Consider the following 15673-nt stretch of genomic DNA (forward strand, 5'->3'; position numbering starts at 1 on the left):
ATTTTCTCTCAGCAAAACTCATTACAGTGCCTATTTAGAAAGCATAGGAGTTTATTATTATTGCTTTCAAATACATTGCAGAAWTGGTTTTGATTTCACTTTTGTTATGATTTGGTCATGCTGAATTGCACATTTTGCTTCAAATAAMAGCACACGCTAGGTGCTGTGCCTAGCAAAGTGTCTCTAATGGAAATAGATAATCTGGCCTTGAAAAGATTTTGACAATACTATCTGACTAATGGAAAAAAAAAGATCAAACAAAGCTGATCAACCTTAAGGGAAGACTGTGCAATATTTGTAATGAAAAGTAAGCACTGAAACTCTACTGATTCCTATTTCTGTGTTGGTTATTTATCCTGAAAAGAGATTTTAACATCAGGTTTCCCGTGTTTTATGTTTTTACTTCTAAAAATCACAGCAGAAATTACTGCCTGATACTACACTTTTTTTATTGTTGCTTAAGCATTTGTGGTTTTGTTTGTAGCACTAACTAAAGTTTTCTTAAACAGTCTTTCAGTGTTTCTGAATACAAAACCTTAAAGGCTAGAGGCTGCATTTGTCCTTCAGCTACTTTTGCCATTCTGATGGACYCACAAGATTTGCAGATCCATGTAGTCTAGACCTTTATATTAGGAGATGAACTCTTAAAATGACATAGTGCTGTTTGAAATGCTGTCGCTCATGGATTTCTAGTGCCCTGGCACAAGGGGTGGGAGCTGGCAAGGAGGAGAAGGCCTCCACGCACTACCTGCTTGCATGGTGCTGGGATGGGGAAGACATAGGTAGCAAGATGTAAAGGAGTGAAAAGGAGGTTGTCTTCTGCTGCAGCAGCAGTAGAGTGACAGGTGAAGAGCTCCCTGATCAGGGAGAGTAACTTAGCCTCCAGGTGGTTTTGCAGTACCTTCTGTCACATTCTTTCAAGGTTAGTTTGGGGGCAGCTCAGATTCATCTTCTGGGAAGACTGACAGCTGCACAGCTGATGCAGAAAAAAAGCAGGAGGGAGGATCTGTTTTACTGCTACAGCTTATCAGTTAGTGAAGAGTTAGTGTAGGAGCTTTGCAACTTTTTGGACACAAATTAATAAACCTCATGTTTCTGCTATTTTAACTTTTTAATCTATATAATGTATGCAGAGCATTCCCAATTAGCGATAACAAGGGACTGGTGATTACCAATAAGGGATGACTGTTCCCTTGAATCTTGCTAAAACTCTTTGGAAGGAGTCTTATAAAGGACTTAATAACTAATGTGAAATAAGAAAACCCATGGACTGTCTAAGTTTTCCAGCTCTGATGTAGACTACTTGTCATCTTTCACATGAAGTGAGCTTTCTGATCTGAACTGGGGGATGAGAAAGCTTTATACACGACACAGCGTGTGAGTGTGTGTAAATACAAAAACTAAGTTTTCGGTGTTTCTCCTCCTGAGGAACTTGCTATTTTAAGGTGAGGAAAGAAGATGAAAGGGGCTTTGGGAGAATGACTAAGGACATGACATGTGCCAATACAAATTGTGTGCAACTAGTGAGAATTAATCTGCAGGTTAATACAGGCCGTCCAAACTGCTAAATGTATCATTCAGCCTCTGAGAGTAAGTAAGGGAGCTTCTGACCCTTAATTGAGGTTGGAGAATGGCCTGAGATTTCTTAAGAGATAAACAGTAGGAAAAGAAGATCTGGTTAGTCATCTTATGATCTAAAATGGCAAAAATGTAGGCTGCCAGGCCTGTGAGCGTAAGAACAAAAAAGAGGAGGATAAACTAATGGTCCGTCAGGTTACAATTTAAGAAGAGTTTTGAGTATTGCTGCTGCTGGGAAAATGAAAATCAGGAGTGAGATAGCCGATGGCTTTGGATTTCATTTATAATGTTTGAGGCAAAAAAGTTAGAATCTGCTAGTCACCTGTTGCTAAATTTACCATACATACTTAGCAAAAGAGAGCAAGCATATTAGTAAATCAGCTGTCTTGTTTTGTGATAACATGTAGGCTAGCAGTAGCCTGCAGCTGGGGAGAATGGAAACAAAAGGGTCATTACTTCTGTTTCTGGAAATTAACGTTCTCTCATTTTATGCCTTCAGTCTAATAAATAATATTTAGGTCTACTCAAATTATTTTGTTGGGAGAATGATGAAAGAATGATGAAAAATCTTCTGTTATGCCAATGGAGTTTTTATTGTGTTTGGAAGAGCTATTAATGTGGATTAAAAAAAATTGTTGATCTATAGTCTGGGATAGATGATGTTGTATTGATCTGTAAATAGTTGAGTCCCAAAACTAGTTTAAACAACTTTGGTGCATGTGATGTATCCATCACGCTAAAACACTTTAGGTTAGCAGTACTAATTAAGACTGCAATTATTGTAGAAGAAAAACTATTTATTAGGAGATCAAATTGATAGAATTTTAAACCAAGGACCTTTTTCAATAGTAAAGATCATAAAATGCAAAACTTGCAAATATGAGTCATTCTTCATCATTTAAAGAGCATGCTTGTGGAATAAAAGATGYATTATGGTGCCTTGTGGTACTGGGGTGCTTTAGACCTCCAGCTGAGACAGGCTGCATTTGGTAAGTTTTGCTGTCATGGTCAAATTTTGATCCGTTTACTTAGAATATGAAGCATATTATTTGTTCCTGATTTCACAGAAAGGCTCCTCAGTGTAAGTGGAGTATTGTGGAATCTGTCAATTTAAAGAGAAAATGACGGACATCTGTTTTTATGACTGTTACTTTCCCTATATCTTAGCATGAAAAATCAGTAAACATTTGCATGTGACTTTATTCATTGTAGTCTAAAGACTTAAAATACTTCAACTTCAGTTGGGTGGGTTTTTTGTTTGTTCGTTTTCATGTACTGCTCTACAGGCTTTCATGAAAAAAGCTGTCTGGGATTCAAAGAGATAAAATAATGGAAAAAATGTGTTTCTTGATCAGTAGTAATGTGCTTGTTTGTTAAGAAATAAAGTAAAAAGTGTAGGAAAGCACATGGTTATGAGAAAGTATAAGCTAGATTTTCAGCCTTTTAATAAGTGACAGTGGAGATACGCATGTATTTAAAATTTTGAGTATTGAAGAATATGTTTTTTAGACACTTGTATGTTGTTGCTTCATATTTTTAATGGAAGAAACTATCATTTTAGTGTTGGTATACAAATAGGCAGATTTTGACAATAGAAAGTTCATGTATAATTATTGAAGCAGATAGAAAGTAGGACTAATTTATGAATTGTGATGAATATACCATATACCATCATATTAAATCTATGAATCAACTTAACATCACACACTGCCTCAGTTTTAAAACTGCTTCAGTTTTAATGTGCGTTTTAAGCTATATAGCTTTTAATAATCATACTGCTAGATTGAAGAATATATCCTTTGACTCACTATTTACTACTTTACTTCTGTTACCTAAAAGAAGGGTTAATTGCATTACAGATTTAAAAGGTGAGATGCATTGTGTCCAGCCAGATGACACCATGCTGTGGCCATAGCATGCAGGATACTTAACTGAGCTTTAAGCAAATTTATTAACAGATTAGTCTTGCAAAGGCAACGCTGGTGTCTAATGGGATAAGTATTTAAGCACTGTTGTAGCTCACTGTCATTGCTGCCAGCCAGAAATCCTCTCTCCTAACAGTTTAATGGATCTAGTGACTGCAATAGAGAGTTTTGGCAGGCTATTTTGCACAGTTGAGAAGGAATACCTGGTTTAGTACTGGGCTCTGTACCTTGAGGTTTGCCCTAGGATCCTCTTCAGTTCCCTCTTTCTGCTCTTCACTTGTATTTTAAAGTGATCTAGAGTACTTTAAAATGATAAAATTAAAAAGCTGTTGTTACTAAACAAAAACTGAAAAACAAAAAATTATTCCTCAGAGGAGGACTTTTCTTAGCCTATCCTCCTAAAGAAGCAAGGCTTATGCGGTTATAGACTTTCATCCTCTCTATAACTGAATAAATAATTTTAACTGACGGTCCCTGAGGTACTAAGTTTTTACTTATCTTATGAAAATCAGCAGATGGGTTTGAGAGAAACTCAAAATAATGCTCCCCTTGAGCTAAAGACATTTCTAACTGTTGACATCTTATTTGTAAGAGGCAGCAGCCTTCTGCATTAGTCGGCCAACAAACTCATTAATTCAAAGCAGTTGCAGGACTTGCTGCCTTCTTCTCATCGAAGGAAAGAGAAATCAGGAAGGGAGTTGGGACTTGAGCGATGCAAAAGGCTGGTAAAGAGTCCGTAGAAAATGAGGAGGCAATTAATGTGGTGGGAAGACCTGAGAGAGACAATTCTGTAACAGACAGGTTTTATTAGTTTTGCTGCTCATAGAGCAGTTTGCTTTTTATTACTGAAGATTATTATCCGTATGTTGAGTGTTTTGCTTTCTGTTCTTGGTAATATTTTCAAGGTCATCTTCAATAAGAGAGTGGGTAGGTTTGGGAGCAACAGTAGATGAAGCAAGCTGCAGTCCCTTGCTTGAAAGTATAATCTGAAATTAAATGTAACATGAGTAAAAGAAAGGAAAGAGGAGGAAAGATGAGTTCAAAAGTAGCAAAGCACACAGATATTTGATAAACAACTGTTCTGCCATACCTTAGCAAACTAGTATCAAGAGTATATTCTTCACTTCAAGAGTTAATTCTTCACTAACTGCAGCTGTGACATGAAAAAAATGTTACCTTAAGGTATCATGAACAATTAGTCATAAAATCCTCAAGGTAGAAGTATTTAAATAAAAATGCAGTAATCTAAGTATTTCCCTTTTTAAGCTTAACAACTTAATTTTTGTTTTTCTTACACTTTCACTCCCAATAGTGGTTTCTAGCAAATATGTTTTGCAGAGGTGAGTTTTCAGAAGGATTTTGAAGGACAAGAATTGTGGAGCTGCAGGAAACTATTATGAATTATATAATGAACTTTCAGTCAAATGTGTTTTTTAGAATTTATATCTGTTCTTATTTAAAAAAGAATCATTACAAGGATTTTCCATCTTGCAGCAAAGTGACAGCTGAGAAAAACTGAATTCTGATTTCATGCTGTGGCTTTACAGTGGAAAAATTGCCTTTTGAAATGAATCATTTGCAGAGTTCACACATCCATTTTGCCTATTGTTATTGTTAACATACTCTGGCTGAACAAATATTGAAAGGTTTTTCTAAATGCACCTCAAAAGACAAAATGTTAGTACGCTCACTATTTAAAAAAATATTTTAAAGAATTACTGCAAACATAGACCAGCTAATCAAAATTCTGTTTTTGCACAAAAATGCATGAGTGTTGTTATAAACATTATTAATAGCTATTTACATGCAAAATAGTATTTACTAGCTTATAGGCTAGAAGTACCAATGGCTTAGCAGCTTACATTTCACTGACTTTTACTTTGAAATTATGTTCAGAATAGCATTTAAATTGCTTGGTGTAAAGTAGAGTGCAAATGCAGGGCAATGGTGATTACAGTTACACGATGCATAGGGGTTAAAGGAATGTTAGCCTTATAACTCTGATCTGATTTCTACTATTTGCAGACTGCAGAATAAGGATACATGAGCTTACTGATATTTTGCTGTTTATTGTGGTAAAATAGCCCAGATATATCATTTAACATACAGTAGGACCTCAGATGCAGCATCCTCAATCTCTTCTTTCCACTTGTCTTCCAGGCCCTCACTTGGTGCAGCTTTCACATCCACTCTCTGGATCAGAAGCTTAGACTTCTGTTAAGGGTGAAAGTTAAGGGTGAAAATGTTGCTGCTGTTGCCGTGGGTAGAAGTCAAACTAAGTGAACCAATACTCAGAGACACTTTTCATCTCAGAGATGGGCATGACCTGATTTAAAGAGGAAAGAGGCTGGGAACGAGGTGTTCTTGTACTGCTATGCTGCTGCGACAACATGTTTTGGTGCAGCAGCTTTTATCCCTGCAAGCAGACTACTGCTCCCAGCCTCCTTCGTGAGGTTATTCATGCAACTTTCAGCCAACAGGACAGACCGAGGGGCCTCGCTTCTCCGTGAGGGCTCGTAGTCTGAGCTTCAGGCAATTCCACAGCTTGTAAAAAGAAACAAGGCCTGGCCCAAAGAACAGGAAGTTGATTTGTCTTTGTTGTATCTTAGCTTTGACCAATATTCTCTCTCCCTGATGCATCCCTTCAGGAGGTCAGCTAGGAAATAGCAAGTTTTGTCCTACTACACCACTTCAAAGTACAAATACAATGATGCTGCTGCCTGAAGCATGGGATTATCATCAGTGACTACAGAAGAAACTGTCTACTACAAACAAAAAAAGCTATGATTGAGCAAGGCTCGATCAGATTCTGTGCATTACTGTTAGGGGAGTTTGGGTTCAAGTGTTGTTTTTTGGGTTCAGGGGTTCTTCCTTGATGATAGGTCACAACCTTCAGTCTGTTGTTTTCATCTCTCTATTCTCCTGTCCCTTCAGTCACTCTTTTATGCTGTGCAGAACTTACCTCTTCTACTAATCATGGGTTTTGTCACRACCACTAGCAACGTTCAACCCTCATTTTTTTTTCCTCCTGTTTGCTCTGGTCTTCAAAATTGCCTCAGTACAGTTTATTGCTAGGCTGRATTCAAGACTAGTAGCAAGTTCTGTTACAAGGTCTCTATTAATTAGCTCCCCCCTCAGCACCTTATGCAATCTGATGATTCTTTAAAATGCCCATGTAACTTGCTCTGAAAACGTTTTCAGCAGTTCCCTTCTACTCGCGCTGCAGTCTTCCACAGTAAGGGGAAGACTGGAAAGGGCTATTGAGCAGACAACGCTCCATCTCTCCTTCTGATCTTGAGGCCAGGAATAAAAACATCATTGCAAATTTTGTCAACTTCTACTCCAAGTAAAATTAGTATTCTTCTCTATGTATAAAACACAGCAGCTCTGATATCTGATTTTATGAGTGTCTTTTTTCCCAAGGAGATGGTGCTGTTTTGTGTACTGCTGGAAGGCATTCTAACTGTGTTCCTCAGCTTGGTGTAAGAATTTCCATCAGCTGCAAAAATTCCTGCACATATATCTAGTAGAGAAGGAAAATTAAAGAGTGTGTAAGAAAATAATTGTACTTAAAAATATATTTGAAAGCATTGATCAACTAGATAATTTTCACTGTGTTCCAGAAGTCAATGGGTTGTAGATTCCTTTGACACCAAAATAGAAACAGATAATTAATGATGGTTTAGTCGGGCTCTACAGTGAAACATCTAATAGTTTATTTAATATTTACTGGATAAATTATTTGCTTTGAAATACAGTAGTAAATGAAATTTATATAATGCAGGCTTTACTCTTGGTTTTATTGAATCACAGATACATTACTGTATAAATATGTATTTGTTTATGAAATCTCTTGTATTCATTACAACACTGCCTTACCATTTAGTCATAAGTTTCAAAGGGTGATGGATCTCCACGGTGCCTAACTAGATCTGTGTTATCGTTTGACTTGTTCTGTTGGCAAGGTGACTTAAAGGAGCCCAGCATTTGGGCATTGTAACAGCCAGCTTTCGGAAAACGAGSCAGACTGGGGGGATCTGCTGCCTCCTCTATGCTGGTCTTCTGCTGCTTCAGGATATCTGCCACAGCCACTTCCACAGCCGCTTCACTTGTAGTCTGTTGACTGAACTTTCTCTCAAATACAAACAAAAACAACTGAGTGTTTTAGCTCAATCAGCTCATCAGTGAGTGATTTAGCTCAGCGAAGACCCAGAACCTTAATCTGTCTAGCCGTGGTTGCTCTTGAGCCAAAACTTTTTAGGCATCTCTTCCAGGATTTTATGCTTCTTACGCTCCCTATCCCTTCTGGGTAGCAAATCTGTGTAAGTGCACCAGCTGGGAGCTGGCATAGTTTGGATTTGTAGCATTTTTGCCTGGTTATGTTTACATGAGACCAGCTGATCTACCATTTCCATGAAAGGCTGACACTCCCTATTATAACTTTGAAGTATTATAAGTGGATTAAGACGGAACGTTTGTGAAGACCACGTGTGATTTAAGAACTGGTTTTTCTTTTTTGTTGTTAAAGAAAATGGTTGGTCTATAGATTTGTTTGTGATTACGTTGTAGTTTTGACTACTCATTGCCTATTTAGATTTTTTTCCCATGATTTCTCAAATCTATATTCATTGTTGAGTGCTTTGTGTTATGTTAAAAGAGAGATGTGATACKGTAATATGCACTGATGGTCTTGTTTGCTTTGGATYGGATGTAATTTATATTACATCCCTMTTAACAGTCTGGCAATTTCATCATAATTATTTCAGTTGAAAAGACTCCTGTGTTCCCAAAAGTGATCAATGACAGCTATCTCTCTAGGAATTTCACTTGGATTTACATCTCCCCTACCCCCTTTTTAAAGGGCTTTTTTATGAACTAAATCTTGAATTCAATTTAAATGGACTCAATGTTCTGAAATCTTGGTCTTCAGATATATCCTCTAATGTTGCACCAACAATATAAAGTAGCGTTAAAATGTGGGATTTAGTTTCCTGAATGAGTTGACAAATGTTTGTCTAYGTGACAGATACATGTACAATTGATTTGTTAGGACAAAGTCAGAAATCAGGTTAAAACTGTGTTAAATCCTATTTGTTTAAAGGTTTCATTCATGTGTTACAGCACTTTGTCAATACAGTCTCATATCTAGGGAGCTCAAAAGTCTATTTCATTGCAAGCTGCTTTTCTGTATGTATTAAAAAAATGGAAACTGTTACGTTTGAAGTACTTTTTAACAGAAATAATTCTTGCTTTTCCATAACTTCAACAATTATTTGAGAGTTCATAGATAAAAGTACCTGCTGCAGAAAATGTAGCAGATTCCTGCAGAATCTAACACTGTTCATGCTTCCCAGATGTATTGAAATGATCCCAAAAAATGTTTTTTCAAAGAGTGCATTGCTCCAGTTTTTACTTTTTGCTGGTCACAGGAAATCATGTGTCAAAGCAACATCAGATACTCTGTAGGTAAGCTACTAGACTACTACTAGACTAGAACAGTATCACGTCTTTAAAAATTCAATATAAAGCACAGAATGTTCTCCTCAAAGCTTCCGCTTCAAAAATTAAGAACTTAATCCTTCAGTTCAGCTTCTGGCATGTATAGGAAGAGATTACTAATTGCTAATTACTAATGACAGTAATGGATCTGAAAATGAGCAAAATGTACTGCACTGATAGATGGTAACACATTTCAGYTTACCTCATGAAATTTGTATTATTCCCCCATCACCTTTAAATAGAAAAACATGCATAAAAATAGCAAAAGGACCTGCTTCAGGGGAGGTTTGCTCAAGTTCCTAGCTAATGTGAGATCAACAGAGATGCTGCAGTGTAAACCTGAATGACAGTGTACCAGGACTCCTTTAATCATATGGAGCTTTTTCATTTTCTTCTTTCATTTGACAGTATGTTCTAGAGCAAATCTCACTAGCATATGAATTTCTGTAAAAATTAAATACAATATTTTTTGTGTAATGATAGCACTATGTTGCTGTAAATATGCAAGAGTCCTGTATAAACTTGAATGATATCTCCTGTCATTCATATCATACAAAGAATGCTGATTTTTCATTCAAATAGAACCCAGATTAATTGAAAAAAATGTAATATAGTAGAGGTATTATGCTAATCTAAAGAGACAAGGAAAATGGTCTGCTAGCTTGCCAACACTGAATTTAGACTAATGCACCTCAGAAAACAATGAAAAGAGAGAAAAGGACTAGTTTTGTTAACACACTGGCAATTTTTCTGATGATTTTTGCAGKCCTGGTGCAGTTACCCTCAGAGACATTTTGGTCTCAGAGCTGTAGGCAGACGATTGTTATTCTTTCAGAAGCAGGCTGTATCTTAAAATTAGAAACAAAAAGGTGTTTCCAGAATAATTGTGGATGTGACGTTGATTCTGCTTAGCAGAGAGGGAGCTTCTAGGACTGCTGTTCAGCTGGAGTTTGGTTCTTCTCTAAAGAAAGTGTGATCTCCCTGCATTTCGGAGCACTGCTGTTTTGGGGCTTTATGAACGTGGAAGGCATTGGAGTATGACGGGAAGGGAGTAAATGTACTGAGTAGCAGCTGGACATCCTTCCCTTGACAGGACATAAACAGTCCCAGAAACCAGCGTGCAGACCCGTAGTAATTGGTACCCACAGAACTATCTTCTATGTGACTATTAACAATGGTAGTTTAAATGGCCTTGGTTATCTGGAATTTTATTAATAAAATATCTGTGGATATTCTATAAACAGCCAAAAAAAATCAGACTTGTAAAGTACTGAAGAACTTGGAGGTCTGAAGCAATAGTGTGTTTTCAAAGTCCGCCAACTTGAGTCAGTTACTTGAAAATTTCATATAGTAAGGCAGAGGTCTGTCAGGAAAAATATAGAGTATATATAAATATATATTATTTATATTATTAAAGACAAGTATTAAGTGCATGAATTGGCAAGGTAAGACTCCGCACTGATATTTGTTCTTACCTAAATGTTGGAATTCCTTTTGCAAACAAAACTTAAAATGGTGTTTTATAGCGATGTATTCTCCAGGATGAATAATTTAAAACTCAATCATTAAATGGAACAGTCAAAGTCATAATAAAAGGTTTTTCTATTTGCAATAATATTGTAGTAAATTAGTGTAAATTTTTGCTTCAAGAGTCAGAATCTAATAACATAATGAGGCAGAAGTGAATATAACCAATATAGTTTAAGTAAGCTTACTGCCCAGAGGCACTCTAGCTATAAAGTCGTCATTTGTCCATCCAGTTTTCTATCAGAGTTGAGAAGTTAGGAAAAAAGAGGAAAAAAACAAACAAAAATGCATGTATAAAGTTTGTGAATATTTTCAAGTTGTCCCAATTTTAAGCTTGTTACATTTTGCAACAGTCAGCACTGCCAAGAAGTTTGAAAGCTGTGCTATAAGTGGAAATAAATAAGTGTAAAATATACCAGATAGGAAGTTTCATCATCAGAATGCCACCCTTTGCTACATTTGTATAAATCAGGGCAGAACTGATGTGTTAGGARAAGTAGAATTGGTTGCTTTTCCCTATTGATTTCTTGCTTTTCTGGATCTGTTTTCCTATATGGGGCGCTTAGGTCATCATTCCTGTTCTGTTTCTAAAAAAATCTTTCCAGAACGTAACACTATAAGTACTAAATAACATCATTGATGTGTGTTCTTAAAGATGCCTGCGCTGAAAGTGTGTTTACTGAAAGTCTGTCRGAGCCCAGTGTATTATTTAATCCTTGTATTAAGAGAGTAGTATTGAAGTGTTATTCACTACTCAACATTCAATTATTATTTATCCTGGCCCTGCTGAAGTTGATGGAAAAAACTGCTAATGATTTCAAAGATGCTAGGTTTGTACTTTTAGAATATGACTGAAGGAATTGATTGAAAATCTGTTCYTTTAGATGGATTTTAACAGTATCTTATTGAAACGATTCAACATGAATGTATGCTTGTATGTAGAGAGCACACTATCACTGTTTTTGCATACAAAATTATTTGAGTTTGTTTTAAAACACAAGGTAATGCAACTAATTACTGTCATATATGAAACTCTAATCATTGTTGAGCCTCTACTATGTTTACCTGGAAGCCCTTTTTGTGAATAAGCTATGGTGAGGGGCTCTCCATTAAGCAGTACAAGAACCACCACATAGGAAAYGGGTTTTTGGAAAGTATTACAGACTACGGAGAACAAATTTTTGAAGTGCAGGAAGCAAAGCCTGTAACTCCATATTTCATGTTTTGAATTTCTGTGTTTTAGAACTTAATAACTGGTRCCAGAACACAAATTCCATCCACAATACTACTTCTTCAGAAGAAACTGCCAAAAACATTTTTATAAACATGGTACATGGGCCATATGGCACTTTTATTGTTTTTGGCTCTCAGAATGTGCAGGAGAAGCAAGAGACGCACAAAAATGTTGGCTTTAGGATGCAGTGCATACAAGATAAAACAGGGTAACAAATTGCTCTGTGTTCTGCTCGGGTTTTAGAGTTAATAGTTTTAGTATAGCTTGCCAGCAGCACCTCTTGAGASACTTTGGCAGCCTTAAAACGGTTTAAGCTAGAGGTTCCCACCGTGTGACTTGGAGGCAGTATGTTACCTCAAGACCTTCTGGAATTGTTTGTGGCCCCTGGAAATCCGCTGCGAGTGAACACGTAACCGTTCCCTGCACGCCGTAAGCAGCGCAGCACCGTCCCCCAAGCACCTGTAAAGTGCAGGGGGGCTGCTGGTAAAAATCCGCTTCCGTCCGCCCCGACCGCAATAGTTCAAGGATGCTTCGCTACTAAAGACGTGGGGGATCGGTAGGGCTGCCGATGTCGGAGGGCACCTGTCCGTAGCTGCGTTCGCTAGAGCTTCCTCCTGGTGAGTGACGTTACTCTGACATAGCAAACTGCCAATTCGGCTTGATATTGTTCGCTACTGTAAGCGTGAAAATAGAGACGATCAATGGTTGAGCCTAAAATAGTTAACCTAGCACAGGCCCTGCGCTGGCCCTTCCCCTCCGCTCGCCGCCTCGAGGYGTGCGGGCGGGCGGGCGCCGGTCGAAGCTGTGGGTGACCGGTTTCCGCTGACGGATTTGCTTACGGGAACGGCGAGAGGCCGCAGGGCCGACAGCGGGGCGCGTAGGTGGGTCCCGCGCCCGGCGGGGAGCCGCGGCGCTGCCCGGCGGGCGAGAGAGCGGGAGCCCGCGCCTGCCCGCTGCCCGGCGGCGCGGGGCCTCGCGCTCTGCTCCGCGGCAGCGTCTCCCTCCCCGTCCACGCAGCCGCGTGCCCCGCGCGCTCCAGCCGGCTTTGGGCTGCGTCGCGGCACCGCTGCTTTGAAACCGCCGCAGGGAAAASGAAGAAATATGACATTAATAAGCAAAGGGGGGAAACGGATTATGTTCTAGACCAAGRGGTAAGAAAGATTATTATCAGAGCTGAGTTTTGAGGGGGAGAAAATTTTCTGAAGGGTTAGCAATACCGCTCCGTTCTGGTTTTGAGTCTGTCAGATGCTGCCTGCCCACGGCCGGTGTCTTCGTGCAGATTAATTTGGAAACGACTCCTAAATTGCCATGTATCCTGACAGCGAGGGAAACCCACAGCACCCAGYGCAGCTTCGGCTTCCTGTTAGTCATCGCGTGGGTGGCAGGCGCTGGCTGCAGGCAAAGTTCGCTGGGAGTACGGGCAGGGGGAAAAATACAGTTTGGGGGAGGGGGGGGGTTAGTTATTTATTTTTTTCCCACTCCCAGGAATAAGTGTTTAAAACACAAATGAGATTCAGTGGATGTAAACAGCAAGATTTAGGTGATTATTAGTACAACTGAGGGTAGCSTAAGTACTTAAATGTGAGATGGTATATCATCTTAGTCTGGTATATTAAATCTATAAATTAAACTGCTTCACATTTAATATATAGTCATTGTTCCTGTGTCCCTTTTTATTTCGTAGTTCTTACCGCTCATATTAAGTACATACATAATTCTGCTTACATTAAATCACGTTAAGTGGTAGGCAAAACAGCTTAAAAATAGATAATGTGCTTTTTCTCATTGATTTGACAAGTGTAATTGCCTTTAATTATTTTTAAATTCATAAAGTAGTAGCTTGCTAATACTTACTACAGGTTAAGCACTGGGGAAACTTACTGTAGAGCCATGATCTTTACTAAGAAGAAAGTATTAATTAGCCAGAATTTCAAAAAAGGCACACCAAAGAAAAGAAACTTCCTAAARCAAACTTGCAGAGAAAGATTTCCAAAGAATAAAAGTAATTGCTATAAAAGCTAAGTTTATATTTTTTTTTCCAGCCAAATGACTCCAACTGTGACAGTAATAAATTCTAATGCAGTGACTTTCTATGTAAAAGCTTTCAGCAGCCCAGATTTTGAAAATGGTGCTCGCTCCTCCTTACTATGGATGTTAGGCATGTTTAAAAGACATTCTAGCTGGAATGAGATGTGTAATTCCCCCACAATTTCTGTTTCTTTTATATTTACGGTAAATSTTTCACATGAAGACTATTTTTATTTGTGGATTCCTTCTGCAAGACATGTACGAAGACAAATGAGTTCTAACAGTGTCCATACACAGAGCTGGAATATTGGGCACTAATCAGATGTTCTTCCTATCTGTGTAGCGCTTCATTAGTAACAGCTAACGCAGATCTGTCTCGTGAGGAAACAATAGCTACAAAGGAGTCATTACTATTAAATCCCTTTTTATTTAATGTTTCCTTCTCTGTGTATTTCATGTCTGTATATACACTTAAATAATTATGATTTTAGGGAAAAGACAGGAATATGAGTTATAAAACTGGTAATTTAATCTGTTTGTGTCRTCTGTTTTATAAGTCTGCAGGCTGGCAAGTCACCGACAGAGTCGGAAGCACTGTGAATGAAATGTAATTTGGGAGGTTTGTATTTTTCTTTTAGCAGAACACAGAAATGAGTCGAGGAAAGGAAGGCTCTGTGGCACGGAAGTTAAATAAATAGCAGTCTGACTGAACTGGTAGGCAGCATGTGGCAAGAAACGTTGTTCAGAGAATTCTGCCTGCTGATCAAGCACTGCAATTTTTGTTTTCTTCTGAGAAGTTTATTTGAGCTGTCCTGCTGGAACCTGGAAGCTACTCCCTTCTCACGCCTGCTCGTTCGAAGGGCAGGCGGCACCACCCGCACCTTCAGCGCGTCACCTTGGCTGGGTCAGGAAGGAAGGATTTTGAATAGAAATGTTACAACAACGTCAGCCAGTCGATTTTAGCTGATTGTGGTCCTCTGGTGTYACAGGGAGAAATTGCCCTGTCTCACGGAGTAGTTCCCAAGAACGCGGTTAAGTCGTTGCAGGAGTGGGGTGATCTGCTGCTCTCCAGCTGCGGTGGTAACGTCAGCCRGTATGTTACGTCAGTGTCCTGGAGAAGCAGCGATCTAGATACGAGGCTGCGTCTTGAAAGAACGTGGATAAGCTGTAGGTTTTGCGATGAAATTTTATATATTGTTGGGCACTTAATTCCTCTGCACCTCCGTTCCCCAGGTACACTGACTCTTAGTGCTTCTCTGCTTGCTTTTAAGGAGATAATTGTGAAATTGTCTGAACCTGGGAATCTGACCTATAAAACTACATAGATAAAGCAATCTGTGGAATTAGTTGATTGGATTAGCTTGAGTGATGATGGAAGTTTTACAATGATTTTTATTTTTTGTCAAATCCTCAGCTTTCTGATTCTAATGAGGTGTGCCAGTTGCGATGCAGTACATCTCTATTTCAGTTAAGTTCCCTTAGACGGCATGGATTTATTCCTGTATGTCATGCTGTTATAAAAGTATTAATCTATTTTTTGTTTGTTTTTGCTTGAGTGCTTTTTTCCCTTTGGATTTTTTTTTCTTTTTAGCTTGTCTGTTACATCCCTGCCTCAGCATTCACATGACACAGTTCAATGAGGAGCCTTGATGGGTCAATCAATTTCAGTTTATTATTCACTTGGTTGTGAGAAGTTTTCTATTTCTCKCTCTCTTTTTTTAGACTATGGCGCAGTCTTAGCAATCCTGTTCTTGAGAGAACAGGAGCTGCTGGGATGAGCTCTGAGGGGGGACCCATTTTCTCCAATATTATCATCTTAATGTGACATCTGACACAGCACAGATTGTACCGGAGACTTGCACAATCCCAAAATACTGTTTTA

At 38.5% G+C, this 15673-nt stretch overlaps 1 long non-coding RNA gene across 2 annotated transcripts in view; it reads left to right on the forward strand.

Annotated features, from left to right (window-relative positions):
• The first annotated feature begins 12318 nt into the window (after positions 1-12318).
• The window catches only part of LOC146595621 (uncharacterized), a 48014-nt gene continuing 44659 nt past the window's right edge, over positions 12319-15673 (forward strand). For both annotated transcript variants that reach the window (XR_014895910.1, XR_014895911.1), the window contains exon 1: positions 12319-12380. This is a non-coding gene — a long non-coding RNA (uncharacterized LOC146595621). The remainder of the gene's footprint in view (positions 12381-15673) is intronic.

This window comes from Rhea americana, unplaced genomic scaffold (assembly GCF_003343005.1).
Source record: "Rhea americana isolate MKP2758 unplaced genomic scaffold, rheAme1 scaffold_22, whole genome shotgun sequence".
NCBI lineage: Eukaryota > Metazoa > Chordata > Aves > Rheiformes > Rheidae > Rhea > Rhea americana.